Here is a 12,598-nt window from a genome sequence, read left to right on the forward strand (position 1 = left end):
CTTCTCAAGCTGCTCAAGTTCCTGGGGCCAAGTAAGGAAAGGGACTTGGAGGTCTGGGCACCCTCCCTTTTACTTCTGGCCTCACACTTTCCCATGAAAGTGTATTTTAGCAACAGAATAATAGGAGACCTGACTATAGCTGACCCTGGCCATAATTTAAGCTCATTCTCAATCCAGCATCACTGGGAATAAAACTGATGTCTTGCTCCCTGTCTGAAGTCTGCATTTAGTTCTTCGCCCATAGCAAACCCAGCCTTGATTTCTTTTGCAGCAGCAACATGTCCAACTCAAAAATACATTTCCCAGACTCCCTTGCAGCTAAGGGTGACCACTGACATTAAAGCAAAATTCACTGGCCTCAGGCAACTGAGATAACTCTTTGTCTGGGTTGACTCAACTGGGAGGCATGACCTTGGGCTTTTCTGGAGGGCTTCTCTATCTACTTGCTGAGAACAAACACATACATGATGGTCCCAAGGTGAAAAAGATATGTGAAAACAATTTAATAATATCGCCAGGACTCTTTGACTTCATGTCTCTCACTAAGGGGAAGGAAAGGTAGGCCTGCAAATACCTGGGTACGAAAGCAAAAGGAAAGACGAAAGGAAGGCAGGCACTATGATAATCCAGTAATTGTGGCTGGCTTTTTTATGGTATCAAAGGAAAGAGGACAACTTGAGAATTGGGATGAATGTAAAATTAACTTTTATCGAAAGACGGGGAAAATGAAGAAAACTAGAATTCTGGCAGCACATTCTCATCACTGCATCACAAGGTACTCAAAGTTGGGAAGATTCAAAAGCTGAGGGCTTGGCACGGGTCTCCACAGAGGGATGGGTCCTTGGCTAGACCTTGGCTTTGAAGCCTCAATAGTAGCTTCATGTAGGAACTGAAACCAAGGTGGAGAGGAAGGCCAAACTGCCCCCATGAGGCAGGCTTCGTAGGTCTAAGAAATACCTTTCTTTAGAAGAGGAAGCAACAGAAAATCCCTGCTACCAGAGAGTCAAGGGTTTTGAGCGCTAGGGACCAAAGCTCAAAAAAGAATTTGAAAATAAAGGCATTAAGTATGCATATCAATCATTATTGTTCAATGAAATCCAATAATTTAACTAGACAATGCATTTAAATGCCTTAATTCTGTGCACTATGTCCCGATTTATTCCTAAACTGGATTACCTTCACAATATTTTGACTTTGAAGGATTTTAATCTCATTATTAAAAGCACAGTTGGCTAAAAAGGAAAAGAAACAGTGATTATGTAAAACACCACTTCTCAAAGATCCGAGAGTGCGTAAGAATCCCTCCGGATCTTGCTATCTTGTTAAAATGCAGGTTCTGATTCATCAGGTCTGAATGGGACCTGCATTCTGTTAACAAGCGCTCAGGTGATGCTGACGCTGCTGGTCCCCGGGCCACCCGTGCAGTAGCAAGGATGTAGAGGGTTAAACATATCCAAGCTGCAAGTCAATGTGACTGTTCCTGAGATGGCTGGGGAATCAAGATTTGTCTGGAATCATCTGGAATTATGATACTGCACTGCTTGGCACCATGGACATCTGGCATTCTTCAAGATACTGCACTCTACCCCTTTTCTGAGAAGCTGCAAACCTCCAGAATGCCTGCTTGCTGTCCCTTTCTTGTCTTCTTTTAACTTGCTTCCCTTTCTCCTCTTTTCTCATGAAGGCAACTAGAGAAGGGAAAGGCGATCTTGCTCCTTCCCTCACCTCGGCCCACAGAATCAAGCTATTCTATTGTGTGATTCCCATCCCTATACGCAGTTATTTCCTGAGAAAGAAAAAAGAAGGCCAAGTAGAGCCAACCAAGAGAAGAAGAAAATTTAAATCCTCTCGGTGCTCCCATTAAGTTTTGAATTGTGGTTTTACTGCCTTCCTTTATTTCAGCCTTCGTCCATTTCTAGCTGGCATTTTTATTTACAACCCAAATTTTCCTTTATTGACAGTGGCTTTAAAAAGCTGCAACATAGGGGCGCCTGGGTGGCGCAGTCGGTTGAGCGTCCGACTTCAGCCAGGTCACGATCTTGCGGTCCGTGAGTTCGAGCCCCGCATCAGGCTCTGGGCTGATGGCTCAGAGCCTGGAGCCTGTTTCCGATTCTGTGTCTCCCTCTCTCTCTGCCCCTCCCCCGTTCATGCTCTGTCTCTCTCTGTCCCAAAAATAAATAAACGTTGAAAAAAAAAAAAAAGCTGCAACACAGTTCTGCATCCACTGAAGACAAGAACGCCACAGAAAATTTCACTTCCTAACAATGAGAAAAAGCTGCGTAATTCCACAAAATCACAACTTGTATCGAGCCGGTCAGACAGCTAAGATTACAAGGCAACCAGGTGGACTAATTTAGAGAATGACATGGACCTCCAAGGAGAGATGGGACACACAAACTGTCACCTTTGACAGAGTGCTCTAGGAGGAAAGAGCCATCATAAAAGCAGGGAAGAAAAAAACAGCTGAAATGTTAATGAATCCTAAAGGGCAAGTATGTGCTAGCATGGAATCCCTGGGAGCCTCTCTCAAGCTTCTTTTCCCATCGGCTTCCAGTGGGTACTCACGAGAAGGATTGAGGGGAGGGTCTGAGACTGAAGAGTGATTCTTTATTTGGGCACAGGCAAGAAACCCATCCTCTTCCCACAACTTTGTTCCACAGTAAGCAAGAGCTTTCAACCACTGGGAGGGGAGCAGAAAACCTTCCCACTCCCAAGATCCAAGCAAAAAGATCCATGGATTCTTGAGAAGGGCAGAAGCAAAAGCTATCTACCCCTGATGGACGGACAACAGACTCAGGCCCAGAATCCAGTGCTGACACAAAGAAGAAATCTGCTGCCACTCAGCGAGGGGCAGGATGCTCTCTCCCACCAAGACACCCACAGACACAAGGCAGAGATCGGCTGCTGTGAAGAGGAGCAAGGAACCAGGACAAAGCCCAGGTCCCAAGGTGTGGACCCACAAGGCCCGCCCAAGACTGAGGCTGGACCAGGAAAGCTGACGACCTCACCACCAAAGCCACCACATTACACCGAGCACTGAGCAAAATGAGCACCAACGTGGAGAGAGATCCCCTCGGTGGAACAGGTGTGGCACGTCTGCCGAAGGCTAAGGACGGGGTTTAGACAGTGGGAAAACCCTGTGGCACGCCAGGCCAACTAAGCATAAGGTGACTACGGTCCACCACTGGACAACGCTGGAGTCTGGCGGGCTGAAGGTAACTACAGCCACCAGGAGCCCAAACCCCCCCAAACTCCGTATCAACAACGGTTCCTGTCATCTGCTAACAAGATTACTCGAACCCTCACATCGATGACCTTACAAAAGAAAAAGTGTCCAACATGAAACCAAAATTATGACGTATTTTAAAAAACTAAGGAAAAACAACCCACTGTCAGGATAAAGCAACTTACAGAACTAGACAGCTATGACTCACATATTGGAACACTCAGACTGAGATTTTAAAATAGCTATGATTAATATGTAAAAGGTGCTCATTAAAAGAAGAATAAAATGCAGGAAAAGATGGAAAAAATCATGGAAACTGTAGGAAACAAATTCTAGAAATAAAAATGTATATCAGAAGTAAAGGTTTCCTTTGATAGGCTGATGAGGAGATAGGATACATTTAAAGAAAAGGATCCATAAACTCAAAGACTGGTCAAAAGAAATCATCCAAAGAGAAAGGAGAATTTTTTTTTAAGTATCCAAGAAGTGTAGAACAATATCAAATAGTCTGATATGCATGTAATTAGAGTACCAGAGGAGGAGGAGAGAAAAAAAAGTGCTAAGGTAATTAAAAAAGAAAAAGGATAGCTTTTTTAACACATAGTGCTGGAAATTTAGATGTCCATATAAAAAAGTAAACCTTGACTTTGACCTCACACCAGATATGAAAATTACCTCAAAATGTGTCATATAACTAAATGTAAAGCTTAAAACTATGTAATTTCTAGAAAAAAAAACAAAACAAGAACATATGTGTATTCTTGGTTTTAGAGTCCTGACACCCATAAGAGAAAAAATTTTGATTAAGTTGAACTTCATGAAAATTAAAAACTTCTGATCTTCGAAAGCACATGTTTGATAAAAAGCTTGTATCCCCAATATATTCGATTATAGATCAATAATAGAAAGATAGGTAACGGGAGTTTAAAAATGGGGGAATGATTTGAACAGACATTTCACCAAAGATATACAGACGCCAAAGAAACACTTGAAAAGGTGTTCAACATTAGGAATCACCAGGGAAGGGAGAATTAAAGCTACAAGAAGGTACCACTATATACGAACTCAAATTGCTAAAATTACAAAGACTGATACTAAGTGCTGATGGGCTGTGGAGTAACTAAAACCTTCCTATATTGCTGACTGGAATGCAAAATGGCACAGTCACTTTTGAAACAGCTAGAGGGATTTTTCTTTAATAACGTTAAGCATACAGTTGCTATACTTACCACGTGATCCAATAATCCTACTTGTAGTAATTTACCCAAGAAAAATGAAAATATAAATCTGTACAAAGACCCATTAATCAGTGACTGCAACAGCTTTGCTAATATAGCCAAAAACTATCGATAACCCAAGTGTTCATTAACTGGTGAATGGATAAACACATTGTGGTACATCCGCACGATGGAATTCTACTCAGTAATAAAAAAGAACAAACTACTGATACGGGAAAAGCAGGCAGGAATCTCAAAGACTTTATGCTAAATGAAAGAAGCCTGAAATGAAAGTTTACATATTGGACAACTTGATTTACATATTATGAGAAAAGAAAAACCCTGGGACAGAAATCAGATCAGCGGTTGTCAAGGGCTGCAGGTAAGGAGAGTCCAAAGGAACACTCTTTCAGATGTTGGATATACTCTGCATTGTGACCGTGGTCATGGTTACATGATTGTATACAGTTGTTGAAATTTATTAAACCATAAATTTCAAGAGAGTGAATTTTACTGTGTATTACTTACACCTCAGTAAGCCTAACCAAAATAAATAAATAGTACTACAGACAGCTTACTTGACAACTATATCATAAATAAATATTCATTAAAAAAAAAAAGCTTCTCAACTTAAAAAAAAATAGTACTACAGCAAAAGGAATGTGCTTGGTCAAGGGTGTATCCACATAGAAAAAATTAATCTTGACCCTTTACTTCACATCATACACAATACAATCAATTTCAGATGTATTATAGATCAAAATGTAAAAATAAAATCATACAGCTTTCAGAAGAAAACAGAAAACATCTTTCTGATCTTGGAATAATGCCAAAATTTCTTAAATAGAACAGGAGTGCCAACCACAAAAGAAAAAAAATGAATAATATATATCATTTTAAAGGAATTTCTGTTCATTAAAAACTGGAAGATAAACCACAGGAAAAAGAGGAGATATTTACAATATATATAACCTGGCAAAGGCTTAAATCCAGAACACTTATTAAAAATGTCTACAATTCAATAAGAAAGACAATTCACTAAGACAACCCAATTTTATTTCCAAAAGACTTGAATAAGCACCTCAATTTTTTTAAGATTTGAAAAGGATTTTCATAAACAAGATATACAAATGGTCAATTAATATATGAAGATGTACCCAACTTCATTAGTCGACAGGGAAATGCAAGTTAAAACTACAACTTGATATTATACACCTACCAGCAGAGCTTAAATTAAAAAAACAATCCAACAAAAACAGAAAATACCCTGTACTGGCAAAAATATAGAAAATCAGAACTATCACACACTCCTGATTGGCAGCTAAATTTTTAAATTAATGCAACCGTTTTGGAAAACTCTTTGATAGTATTTGCTGAAGTGGAACATACACCTACCCCAAGACCCAGAAATTCCCCTCCTGCATACAAAGCCAACAGAAATGTATCTATAGAGCCACAAACAAAACTTACCAAAACTGACTCAGGAAGAAATAGAAAACCTAGATAAATCAGAAGTTAAAACACAGGGTAAAAATTCCTCCCACAAAGAAAACAACATGCCCAAACTGGTTCATCATTAAGTTTCATCACACCTTCAAGGAACCAGTAATTCTAATATTTTGAAAACCATTCCTGAAGAGGAAAATACCAGACAGGAAAATTTTGGCCAATCTTGGGACTAAAATTTAGCAAACTACATCTCGCTGAGTATAGAAAGGATAATGCACCATGATCAAGTTTGGTTTTATCTTAGCAATGCAAGCTAGCTTAACATCCTAAAATTAATTAAAGTCAATTACCATGAGCAAGATTTTTATCAAGGGATAAAAATCATTTGATCACCTCAAATGCATGTTTGAATTTCAAAGTGAATTTCACCTGCATGTTGAATTTTATTAAATGCTTTAGATTAGAAAAGCATTTAATAAAATTCAACATGCAGGTGAAATTCACTTTGAACAAACTAGGAATAGGAGAGAAACTTCTTAATCTGATAAAGAATATTATTAAAGTAACACCATCAAATTATGTCCCATAATTGATTTGACACAATTTAACTACTGTTGCATGTTTAGATTCTTTCCTCTTTATTTGGCTATTATAATTTATGCTGTGATAAACAGCTTTGTGCATGTTGATACAGTTGCCTTACCTCCCTGTGCCTTAATTTCCTCATGTGCAAGATGAAAATAAAGCAGCACCTGACTCAGAAGGCTATGGCAAGGCTCAAATAAGATGTTGGATTTAGGTCTTAGAGAGTCTTGGGAGAAAAGTATGGCTTATAAATCTGAAAAATCTTACTCTATATTCTATATTCTATATTTACCTGGTGGCAGATTTCTCAAAGCACACCGTAGGCTCAAGTCAGAAGAAGTCACTCTGTCAAAAACAAATAAGGTTATTGTCTTAGGTTACCAGGAACTAAGGATGTAATATCTGAGGAATGCAACTGACGATGGGAAATACCACTCGCTCCGGGATTCCCCTGCACCATTTGGACTTCTGCCCATCCCGGCTTCCTTCCCCCAGTCAAGTGAGGATGACTACTATCATACTCTTTTCATCTGCCCTTGACCTACAGCACTCCATTTCTGCCCAGCAGCCAGAATGACAATTCTAAAATTTGAGCATGGCACGCTATACCTCTCCTGGAACCCCTTCCACAACTTCCTCTTACTCTTGGGATAAACGCCAACCTCCTTGCCATGTCTTCTAAAGGCCCTTCATCATCTGCTGCCCACCTACTTCTCTAGCTTTGTTTCTCATCTCTGTTACCAATGTCTGTGCTCTAGCTACACTGGACTTCCTTCAGCGTCTCCTTCGTTGCCACCTCCCTGCTTTTATACACACGGCTCCCCCTTTCCTACTCCCTTCCCCACTCCCTCCCCCTTCCCCACTCACCTCCACATGACTAACTCCTACTGGTCCTTCCATTCTCCACTCAAGTGTCACTTCTTCAGCCAGGCCATCTGCTCCCCTTGACTATCTTAAGTTCCCTCTATTTACTCTCCCAAAGAAGCCTGCACTTTTCTCTAACATCATGCATGCAACTACTTACTCAGTATATCTCGTCTTCTCTGTGAGCCCAGGGATCACAGTTATTTTGTTTACAGCTATATCCTTATGCCTTGCCTAGCACTGGTCTCACAGTAAAAACTTAATAAATATGTATAGAGTAAAAGAATTACTAAACTCCCTCCTCATTCCTGAGCTTTCTAACTCATCTTTTGATTCATGCTGCTAATTTAACAGACTTCCTCGTTCACTACCACATACCATCAATTGTTAAGGTTCACTGCTTGTACAGACAATGCTGTTTTAAAGAACAGTAAGAAAAAAATTGGCTGCAAATTAAATTGTGACACAATACTAACATTTAGAACTTTTATTTTATACTTATTGAAAGAGATCTCTATTAGACTTATGTAAGACCTGAGTTTTATTATACCCATCAAAAAGGAGAGTATGAAAATGTAAGTGGAATAAATTGGTTAGGTATGCAAATTTACTTTGGTTTAGGCATTCAGTCGGAAGCCACTCTTCAAATGACAGTTGACATAATATCCAATGAGTGTGTTTTCCCACACAATATTGTCCTCTATGCCACCAAAGCCTTTAGTAATGCAGCATTTCCTTTTTTTAAGTTTATTTATTTTGAGAAAGAGAGTGCATGCACATGCACATGGGAAAAGGGCAGAGAGAGAGAGAGAATCCCAAGGAGGCCCCGCCCTGTCAGCACGGAAACCCACGTGGGGCTCGAACTCACGAACCATGAGATTATGACCCTAAGCAGAAATCAAAGAGTCGGACGCTTAACCAACTGAGCCACCCAGGCGCCCCAGCAATGCAGCATGTTTTAAAAGTGTTCAAGTATTGTATCTGGGATCTTCTTCTGAGCTTCGGATGCTTTTCCACAAGTGTTGGTGTTGGCAAGAAGATCTTACTAATAGATGCCAGGAGATTTCAGTCAACACCTAGGACTTACATTCCTTTCTCAGATGGTCATCAAATGGATCGCTGACTGAAACAACGAGGGGTTTCCGTTGTCTTCTCCTGCTACCAGAACTACCAAGTTCACACATGCCCAGGCAATGCAACTACAGCACTTTTACCACCGGACCAATTGCAACAAAAGATGCATTTGGTTGTAGACACATTCCAGTGTCAGAGTCTCAAAATGTGAGAAAAATAAAACTCGACTCAGAAGCAATGAAACATGAGAGGTTAAAAAAAAAAACTCTTCAGAGAACTTAGGAAAGTCAATAAAGCAAGAATGCCAATAAATAAAAGGAATAAAAGTCAATAAAAGGAAGAATGCAAATTCTCTCTCTCTCTCTCTCTCTCACACACACACACACACACACACACAAGCATGATCAGAAATTTTGACTTCTCACACATTGAAGTATGAAATGAGTGCTCAAGGCACTGGCCTGGGAAGGCAGGGGGCAAATTTGGCCCCACTCCACCAGCCAGGTCCTGGCACAGTTGCCTCCACCCTGGAGGAAGAAGGCAATTCCTGACTTTCCACCAGCCCAGCCGTGCCCTCATGGACAGAGTCCTCCCTGAGGTGTGTCCTCTCCCTAACTACTTTTAACCTCTAACTTTTTACCTATTAAAATACTTTTTTCCCCCCTTCTTATTCTGTGTGTATGATTTTTAAAAAAGAGATCTGCCCGCTTAAAGTTTTAGCTGTATAATACAGTGCCGTTAACTATAGGTACCATGTTGTACGGCAGATCTCTAGAAGCTGTCCACCTTGCGTGATTGAAACTTACATCCATCGAACAGCAACTTCCCTTTTCCACCTCCCCCAGCCTCTGGCAACGATCACTCTAGCTTCTGCTGTACGAGTGTGACTGCTTTAGACACTTCTGATTAAGTAGAATCACGCAAGACTGGCTTATTTCACTTCACATAATGTCCTCAGGGTTCATCCATGTTGCTGCAAATGACAGGATTTCCTTCTTTTTTAAGGCTGAGTACTACTCCATGGTATGTATATACCATGTAAAATATCATTTTTAAGGACACCACTTTTAAGTTAAAGGAAAATTCTTAGAAACGTGCCATCACATTAGAGCAGAGCAGACTATAGTGCCAGGGGTTTCCTCATCCCCAGTCCAGTATTCCAGGGTCTTGGGGTCTCAATTTGTGAATGCTCATCAATGGCAGAGAAAAGGAGGAAAAAAGAGACACCACCAAATAAGCCAGTGGGCCTCTCTGTGCCCCAGTTTCCTCACCTGTAAAATGGTCATAGTCAGGGTTCCAGGAGGAAAGAGATTACACACTCGAATGGGCGTTTTAATGAAGGGGATTATTTACAAGGCATGGACAGGGTTAAGGAAACTGCCAAGGGATAAAGTAGGTACCTCCTATTGACCAAATCCGAAGAGAAGCCAGAGGGCAGATAAGCCCATTGATGTGATCCCTGGAGATGAGCGTCCCAAGGCTGAAAACAATGTTGAGAAGGAGATGACAGAGAATTTGGTGATGGCGGAGAATAAACACCCAGCACACGTCATCTCTGAGTTCCCATAGAATTCTAATATTCTGTGACCATTCTGGTACAGAATTAAGCTTTATAACAGCAAGAAAAAAAATTCTGTTTACTTCAAAGATTTGAGGATAATCCACCAGGATGCATTTTTCCATCCCTCTGTGTGCTTAGCCCAGACAACAGCACTCATTTGCTGCTCCTGGAAACAGCTCATATTAAGAACATCACACTAAGCAGTCCCTGTTTTCCTTTAACTGAGCTCTTACAAATGTAGTGGGATTCCGTTTGGAGCTAGTAATTGATGTTCCTCCTCCTCGTCTTAGCCCCTGAGACCCTCCCCTTTTCCGGAAGGAGGATCCTGTAGCATCCACGACCTCACAGACGAGATGTTCCAGCAGGAGCAGAGAAAAGGCTTTTGGCTTTCTAAAGCCCAGCACTTAGTCTCAGAGCACAGAGCAATGTTTACCACCTGCTCCAGCCCCCAAACCTCACACCCAGACCAGAAGATTATTTTGCGGGGAGAAAGTGTAGAGAGAAAGGACCGGGCAGACATTGTGGTTCCTGAGCATGGGGCTCCCACAGCCTTTCCCCACAAGCTGAGACAGTAAATGGTTAAGTACCCCATGGGTTATTTCCCTCTTCTCACTCACAACTCATTTTCAAATCTCCCCCTGCTTTCCCTGGCTGGGCCAGGCTCCAGGTACCACCTTGCCCACCGCACGCCCGCCCTCCGGCAGCGGCGAAGGCTACAGGCCTCGGGAGTCACAGGGGTGTTCGGTCCTAGGACACAAGTGTGAGATTTCTAACTTCAGAAATCAAGGATCCTTTCAAAAGTCTCATTTTGATCAGTGGTTGCTTCTAGAGAAGTTCCTGGTATCACCTGTTTTAAGGACTCAGGCAAAGGTGCTGTCCAGTTTCTAGCATCTGTCCTTTCCGGAATTTCGAGGCAATGCCATGCTCCAAAGGGCATGGGGTTTTGCTGAAACTGTTCTACAGATGTCCAGCTGGGCGGAGACAGCCATTAGAGAGATGTCACACAGTGGCGTGAAAGCTCTCTCAGAATAGAGGAGAGTCACGCTGAGTTAGAATGAAAACCCATTTGGAAAAAAACAGCAATACGTGTTCTGAGAAAAACACATCTTTTCTTCTTTCAAAGGAGTTAGGTTATTTCCAAGTGGCTTCATGATGTGAAAAAAGACTGACTTCTGGCAAATAAACTAAAAGCAGGAGGGAGGCTGCCATTCTGGCCATTTGAAGGGGGGAGTCTAGGTGGGCTGGAGGGTTCAATAATTATCTGATTGACTGTGGCCAAATTGCCTCACCTCTCTGTGTCTCGTTTTCCTCATCTGCAAAAATACCAGGGGTCTGGATTAAGAGAATTACTGAGGTCCTTTCCAACTCTAAGAATATATGACTTTCAAGCTGGAAAAGAGACTTTCCAGTTCAGAGTCCAAGGATTTGCTATTGAAAAATGAAGCAACGTAAGAGGAAACGCCATTATCAGCCAACGGGCTGTAGTCTGACAAATAACAGAAAAGAAATGCTCTGTGGAGCCTGTCACTTGACACGTTCTAGCTGCATTCCCAGCGTGGATGATACCCTACAAATGGGTTATTCCATGCATCTCGAGAATGCCCCGACCATATTAGGAACTCTCCTAAGTGGCTCCTCTCCTCTGTAACATTACACAGTGCCGTTCCTGACATGGCCATTTCAGTCAGCTTCAGACTCAACTCTAGATGAAAATATTACAGTTGGATGATTTGTCAAGTGCTAAGTCTAATCCTTGCAGCTCTTTTTCCAGAGTCCTTAAAAAGAAGAGTGCCAGATGTTAGACTTGTATATTTAATGGGAAACTGAATGGGGAAACAAAACAAAACAAAACAAAACAAAACGCAGCAGGCCTCCTTGTAATATTTAACTGTTTTTGAAAACCCACCAGCGAAACAAACCAAAGATAACATATTTTCAAAACTGTGACAAAGTCAAATGTCTCTTAAGTACAAAAAAATAAGTCTGTCATGGGCCATTCAGAATAAAGCAATCTGTCAGTTGTAAAATGCAAGCACTCCTTTATAAGTAGTTTGCATGCTTCCAACTCTCTCAATAAAAACCATGTTAACATATCAAAAATATCCAGAGAGAATTTCATCAATGTCAGAACACACTAGCTAATCAGTTACTTAGGTGACATCAGGCTGGATCTCCCACAAGCACTTAGCACTTATCAGGGATAAATATAACTCATCATCTATTGCCCAAGCTGGTCCCCTTCTTGCTATCCCTTTCCACTCATCACACAAGCCAGGATACTGGACATCACTTAATACTCCTCTCGTTGATAACCAAGTTCTATAGATTGCACCTGCTGAGCGTCTCGGTCTCCTATCCTCGTCCCTACTGTCACTCCCCAAGTCAAGCCTTCACCCTCTATCTACTGGACAACTTCAAAGCCTCTTAGCCTTTCGTGTCATCAATTAATTCATCCATCCTCGACATTTATCTTTTTCAAAGATAAATGACATTTGACATGTCATTTCCCTGTCCCTACCCACTCTTCAATGGGTTACTTACAGAAAGAACCTGAACTTCAGCATAGTGTCCCCCCCCACACCATGTGCTCCAACCTGGTCACAACTGCTTAGTTTTCCACTG

At 41.4% G+C, this 12,598-nt stretch overlaps 1 protein-coding gene across 2 annotated transcripts in view; it reads right to left on the reverse strand.

Moving 5' to 3' along the window:
- NCALD (neurocalcin delta) overlaps positions 1 to 6,821 on the reverse strand; it is a 276,746-nt gene extending 269,925 nt beyond the window's left edge. The window contains exon 1 of one of the 2 annotated variants that reach the window (XM_043601496.1): positions 6,770 to 6,821. The gene's annotated coding sequence lies outside the window, so the exon portion shown is untranslated. The remainder of the gene's footprint in view (positions 1 to 6,769) is intronic. The other variant, XM_043601497.1, reaches the window with a different exon arrangement.
- Positions 6,822 to 12,598: the final 5,777 nt, after the last annotated feature.

Source organism: Prionailurus bengalensis, chromosome F2 (genome assembly GCF_016509475.1).
Source record: "Prionailurus bengalensis isolate Pbe53 chromosome F2, Fcat_Pben_1.1_paternal_pri, whole genome shotgun sequence".
Classification (NCBI taxonomy): domain Eukaryota; kingdom Metazoa; phylum Chordata; class Mammalia; order Carnivora; family Felidae; genus Prionailurus; species Prionailurus bengalensis.